We start from the raw sequence: 7,457 nt of genomic DNA, 5'->3' as shown, positions 1-7,457 counted from the left end.
ACACTTTCCCAGAGATGCTGGGTTTTCTCTTTTTTGTAAATGAGGACAATTTCATACTGTGATTACTGATGAGGGCAGAGATTCGCTCAGTGGTCAGAGAACATTCATAATCAGCAGTTGAAGTCCATCCAGGAAGCTGAAGTAATTATTGTCTCAAGATAAAAAAACGGAAAGCATGGGAGATTTTTTTTTTTTTAAAGGGGGGAAATAAACTAGAGATAGAAATGACCTTAATATTATTTCTCTCTCTGGGTATTTCCAATAAGAGTATTCCATCGGAGGGTTGATAAAAGGATTATGCAGCCAGCTTTATGCGGCTGGAGTAAAATCTGTATATGGAAGGAGAGCTGTTTGATTGAATAATTCTTGTTTCCTTTCTGCCAAGCAAGCAGTCCTCTTTGGGAAAAGTAGAAAATCAGCATTATGCCAGATTTGTACATGTGCTCCGTCTGTCTGTAGACGTCAGTCTGCCTAGACTGTATGTCTGACCACCCCCCCGTCCGCCTCTGCCTGCAAGTTGGACTGCTGGCACGTCTGTCAGAGGAGATGTAGAAACAATCTGGTGTCAATCAGAATAAACATGAATTCTGTATTTTTAGGAAACTCACTACATCTAAAGAAGGTATAGTTACATAATTTAACAACGGACAGGGTCCAGAAGTATTTAAATCACAGTTTATTTTCTTTCTTTTAGACAGTGATGCTTCTTCTGGACATTGTCTAACCTTCTAGATTCAAGAGAACATGCACAAGAGCCCTAAAATCCAACATTGATGTCCCGGTGTAATTTCAAGTAAACAACATCCAAATCTTGTGCACACGATTTAAAAACATACATCAAGTTTGCAGTTTTTAAACTCAATTTATGAAAATGAATACAACATTTCTGCATTGTGGTGTGAACTGTTTAAGAGCGGAGTTTTAACTGTGATAATTTTGGAGACCATATACTGCACCATATTTAAATGTGTCTGTGTTATTTAGTCTAGCTTCATTGATATAAACATGTGGTTAAGTTTAAGTTAAATAAAAAAGCATCTTTCCGTAAAACACAACACAATTCATCATCAAAAAGGCACCAAGGTGACCAGAGTGGAATCAAATGCCCCCCAAAATTACCAGTTTCATTCATTCAACACCAAAACCTTACTTCATTACTTTATGATAACTCTTTACCATAAAATTGTCCCTTAAAGTAACTTTGCAGTCAGTCCAACATTATGGTGCTCAAAAGTTCCCTTAGATTCAATTATTCAATTCAAATTTCATACACTCATGATTGTTTCCAATAAGATGGCTGTCATTTCTTGAGAAATTACGAAAATGTAAAAAGAACAACAATAAAAACGTGAGCTACTTAAAGATTGACTGTCACTTACTTGGTGAAGCTGATCATTCAATTGTGTCTTTGAAAGAGAACCCACTTAAAACACTTCAAAACTAAATATCAACCCTTTTTGGACACATGTAATATGATTTGTTGTTTGTACTTCACACCATCTACACATATTTATTGTTCTAAAATTGCACTTTTGGCACTAGTTCAAAATATTCATGCTTCAGCTTAAATTTAACCAGTTTGTGTGACTAATGGGAGATTTGAGGGTAAACATCCACAGTGGGACTGGTCAGCTGGTCTTTGGCAACTGAGCAAAAAGCTAATTCCAGGTATGAATGAATTTATATTTAAACAGCATTATACATCTGCTGTTATCGGGCATCATCAGCCGTCGGTGCATGCTGCCGTTTAGCCTTGTGACCTCTGAGTTTAGTTATCATAACAGGGTTGTGACCTCACGACCTGCAGTCATTACAGCAGTCTCCTCCAATCAGCCCCCCCAAAGCTCTGATAAAGCCCTCAGGGACAAAACAGGCTGCTGGAGTAGAGGTGACATTAGATTTATGTGTGTGGGTGTGGGTGTGTTTGTGTGTATGTGTGTGTGTGTGTGTGTGTGTGTGTGTGTGTGTGTGTGTGTGTGTGTGTGTGTGTGTGTGTGTGTGTGTGTGTGTGTGTGTGTGTGTGTGTGTGTGTGTGTGTGTGTAATGTGCATGCACGCCGCTCTGTTGTGGTTCTATACTTATGAGGACCAACACATATATTTTGGTTCCGTTCACCTCTTGAGGGGCTTAGTTTGGGATTAGCACTTTGGTTTAGGGTTCAGATAAGAATGAAGATGAAGCACAGGTTTGGAATGAGGTTAAAATGAGGATAGCTTAGGGTTTGAACTTGGGTTTAGGTTAAACAGTTAATATAACAGCTGACAGACTGACAGTGGATAGTAGGAGGGTTTGGGATTGACAAAGTTAGAGTTAATGCAAGATGTCTTCCAGCGGATAACACATTTAATTAAGAATAGATTCCCTGATTTCCTCTCATAGGCTCAAACATATCACTAAACTCCTTTTGAGGAAACATAACAGCAGGAAACTAAGTACAATTTTTGAACCTACTGTTCTATCAAAGTTAATCAGTTGTGTATACTTGAAATTAAAACTGACAGTGAGTCTTGTTAGGACTGTAGCCTGCTCTGTAATGAGCCTTGTTTTTGAGGTTTTCCATGTGCTTAATAATTAACTATACTTGCCACTTAAAGACCAAGACATAAATTATTGTAATTCAAAATCCCATTCTGTCTTCATTCTGAAAATATAAATCTGTTTTCAACTACATCAACAACATAAAAAAAATTGGCTGTGCAGTGGCACTCTGCTGAGTTTGTACCCTTTTAAATTGTTGTACTGAAAACACTGTTGTGGATAAACGTGCATTAGATCCTTCCATGGCGATAGTGCAGGGTTTTAAATAATTTTTAAAAAGGAGGAAAAGCTGCAGGATACTTTGCAACCATTTGAATTTTTGATTGATAATTGAGATACTACACATCCTGATTCTAGTCATAAAAACTCAAACAATTAATATGTCCCTCCTTCTTTGAAATGTAAAGAAACTCACTTTTAGAAAGTGTCTTGTATATGTTCACATGACTCTACTTTTGAAGCAGTTTTTCAAAATAAATTGCAAATTATTATTGATCCATAATTCAAGACAATTAGTGAGAACCTGGCAGTCTAAGTAATAGAATAATTAAACTTGATTGAAGGGCCTGTTGCATCCTGTGAGTCTGCATGTGTTCATCTTTTAGACATAATTGTATAAATCTTATTGTTTGCTTCATTCATGTTTGAATATTGTTGCACAAAAATACTTGTAACATACTTTAGCATATGATTTTGAATAAAGACCAAGAAAGATATCAAAATTTGATGGATTGTGACTAAAAAACTAAAATAAAACAGAAAAAGATAAAGTGACCTGTTTGATTTTTGTTCAAAGTGAAAAAAGCTTTAAAACCATTTAAGTCATATTAAAGAAAAATATAATGATTCTATTGTCATAGCGTGAAATAAAGCATAAAAAGTCACATGTGTTTGACCATGTGAACGTATCATGTCAAAAAGACAAGAGGAGCTCCACACCTACTGGCAGAAATGAGTGGTTCTCATGAAGTCATCCCTGAAAATGATTGGTCAGAAAAATAATCCACTGACGAGAGGTCACAGCACCGAACATCCAAACCTGACTCCAGCAAAGAAGTTCTCAGTTAAGATCAAATTCAACCAGCTGAACTCTTATTTCCTTTACTTTAAATTAAGAGGAAGTAGATTGAAAGCATTTCAATCATTTCTGCAAATCCTGAAGATGAGAGCTTCACCAAACTGCAAACAATAACCCTCTCCTCAGCAAGGGATTCCCAAAAACTATCAATCAACTAATGACAAAACTTTTCTCTTTGGGTAAATGTTTCCATAAGGGATGAAAACAACATTGCAAAGCTAATTTATCTGTGAACACACGCAGGTCACATTGCTCCACACACACTGTAGCAGCCTCACCGCACAATATAAATCCAAAGTCACAAAACAGAGTAAAACGCAGCCTGCATGGAATCAAAACTTAATATCAATCCTCTTCATCTCAGCACGCATCCTCTCACTCGTCCTCCTCAGCGAGTAAAAAAAACACCCTCTGTCCCTGAAGTATCGTATTGTCATTCCTAATCACGCCTCAGAATCACAAACAATCCCCCAACTTTTTTATATTTTATTCATCCCTCTCTGTTTATGCAGTTCCCATAAGGCATTGCCTTTTAGAGTCTCCCTCTCCTGCGGCAAAGATGCCGGGAAAACAAATAACGGCGGGGAAAAAAAACACAAAACAAAGTCTCCTGAAATACCTTGTGGATGCCCAGAGGAAGGCGCTGGACAGACAGATGAGCAGATAGGTTTCCTGTGTCCTCCTCTCTCAGGCTGCCTCCTCTCTCGGCGTGCTGGGGAGAGTGACTGCTCACAGCCCGCCTGGCATATCTAATTAGAGCCAGGCTGTTGCCACTATCGGGCAGAGGATCTACCTCTCCAATCTCTCCTGACTCAATCTTCCCCATCTCTGATTTTCTTTTATATTTATGCTGGAATATTTAATTGTAGACAAAAGGTTACTCTGGGCTCTATTCATCGCACACAGGCAGAATAATCTCCTTTAAAAGGCTTGACATTTCAGGCTTTTCAAAGGGGGCTGAAAAAATTATATCCCCGCTTTTGTTAATCAATGAAGTAGAACTCCCCCGAACAAAAGAATTAAATTGCTTGGTTGGGTTAATAAAACACACAGAAATAGCTGCTTCCTGTGGGCTTTTGTGCTTGCCACTGGCTCCCCCCATATGCAACCAGCACTGTAATTCCATATGATTTAGAAAGGGAGAAAACTCTCATTTCTCCACACAGTTGGCTTTTTAAATCCTATTGAATGAGCAGTCTGTGAGGCTGGCTGATTGGGACCTCTCGCCCGAGCCTGGCTGCCTAGCTGCCTGGCTAGCAGAGCAGGCTCGCTGCATTTAAATATGACTTCCACCGAGGAGAGACAGCGGGTCCACTACAATTTACAATTTCTATACTGCCCCTGCTTCAGACAAACATTGTAATTATGCAAATGATAGGGGCAATAATTAGGCCCTTCACTGTCCCATTGTGTTAGCTGCTGTTCTGTTGCAGTCCAATGGAAGGGGAGACGCAGCAGGGCACGCTGGGGTTTGAATCCCTCCTTACAGGCAGCCTGCAGATGTTCATGGCAGAGTCAGACCTGTAACTAAGCATCAACTGAGCCAGGGTTTCCAGATGCATGATACTGGCAGACGCCTCTGGTTCATCTCTCTGAGATCAGGGGTCACTTCAGTATTGTTGTGTATTCACCAGAGTAAATGATTTTAGCATGTGTTTAAATATAGTGACAGGCTGATATTTATGATGCTTATTTTCGTGACTCTCAGACATTCTCAGAGAGTCCTGCAGCTGGTCTTTTCTTCTTTGGAAGGACCTTTGACCTAGGGAATGACCTCTGACCAGATAATGGATGGCGGTAGAGGGAAGATTCTTGACCATTGTATTTTCATCTTCATGTACAAAACACGTCCTTATTAGGAGGCCTCAGGTGGGACGACATGTTACCCGAAGCCATGGGCGGAAGTAACCTCTCTATATAATGTGATTTTGAACATGGCCTGTCAGACTTCACCATTTGGCTGTGTGATTTCTCCGAGTTATAGAGCTCGTCCTGACCTGTGAAACTTCCGTGTAATAAACATTATTATACTTGTAAGTACTGGGTCCGCGTTCCTTTCCTTCATCATCAAACTTCGACAACCACATCAACCTCTCGGCTGACCAGAAATACACTTCAGTATACTGCTGTTTTAACAGAAGCCTGCTGGAATGTGACACACCGCTTTGTGTCCTTACATGTTAATACACTATTTATATCTTATGCCTGCTATAAGAGCAGCTCCAACCGCCAATGTGCCTGCACTGTGTGTGTTGAATTATCATCTGTATGAAAAAGACAACTTGTAACTTATTCAAAAGCAAAGAATGTCAAACATTTACCTATTCAGGTTTTTTTCAAATGACACAATTTGTCGCCTTGAGCTCTAGTAAATAGTTAAAAATAAGCTTTTAACTGTTCTTTGAGCATTTGTGTATGAATGGTTATGAAACAGGTCGATCATCACACACAGAAAAGACAGGTGGTGGTGTCGTGTTTATCAGAAAGCTCAAGGACGTCGATTCACACGGAACTGCTCGTATTTTAATGAGCATCAAAAAGTGGATAGAAGATGTGTTTACCTTTTCCTGCATCTTTAAGTGGAACACTTGTAAACAACACTCACAAGAATTACTTTTACTAAAATATAAACACATCAGGGTTTGTTCACCAGACTCATCTGTGTAATAAAATCATCTTATAAGTGATGGGAGATTATGAATGATGACCACTCCACTGCCTGAACTTTTAAAAAGCAAACTCTTCAAGTGACTTGTCCAAAGAGCTTAATTTAAAGACTTAATATTATTTTTTAAGGTATTTAAAGTTTCAATAGAACATCAAAACCATTTGCGATTGAAACAACAGTTAATAATCTATAAACCTTAATCATTTCAATACTAACTTTTAAACTAAATTTAGCCCAAATGATTCAATCTAGAAATATTGAGCTGGAAATCACCTTTAATACAAACAGTGTTAAGTTACTTATATACATATATACTCATATTTAGCTCCATCCAAGAGAACCAGGCACAATATAAGTTTACTCATTAGTCTTAACAAAAGACAGTTTGCTAATAGTTTGCTAACATGGGAGTTTGCTTACGTGAGACAGTCAACAGGTACATATTTACATTTTAATATTCATATCAATGGTACACAATTGGGAATTTATACCTATTTATTTCAATACAAACATCTTTATATAGTTACAACATATGGTACTATGAGATTATTCATATTTATATATTTATACATAAAAACACATTAAATTAAATTTATATAAATGTGTATATGTTTAATTCAATATCTCCTAATACAAAATTCCCAGTATACATCATCATGCAATCATCCCATAGCACTGCACTTTATCCAATTATGTTACTTTACAAATGATATTTCCATCTGTAGTGAACGTTACAGTATATTGTGTACATATTCTCTGTGTTTTTACTTAAGTTTTATTTTTAATATAATTAGATTGGCTATTTTTTCAATGTTGTACTTTCAGGTGTGTTCCTGTCCACCTTATTTTGACCATCTGCTGCTGTAACAAGTGAATTTCCCAAGCATTGGATAAGAAAAACTGATCTCATCTTATCTTATCCTAACTTATCTTAACTCATCTCATCTTATCTTAATTTATCTTATCTCATCTCATCTCATCTCATCTCATCTCATCTCATCTTATCTTATCTTAACTTATCCTAACTAATCTCATCTCATCTCATCTTATTCAGGTGCAATAATAAAAAAAACTGCTTTAGCCATTGCGTTAAATCTTTGCAAAGACATCACAATCATAATAATGTCTGTCTTCAAGAAATCTTCATAAACCAGTGAAGAAATCAAGAAAAGT

The sequence above is a fragment of the Limanda limanda genome, chromosome 9, assembly GCF_963576545.1.
Source record: "Limanda limanda chromosome 9, fLimLim1.1, whole genome shotgun sequence".
Lineage (NCBI taxonomy): Eukaryota > Metazoa > Chordata > Actinopteri > Pleuronectiformes > Pleuronectidae > Limanda > Limanda limanda.
Note: the sequence above shows the minus strand (reverse complement) of the source record.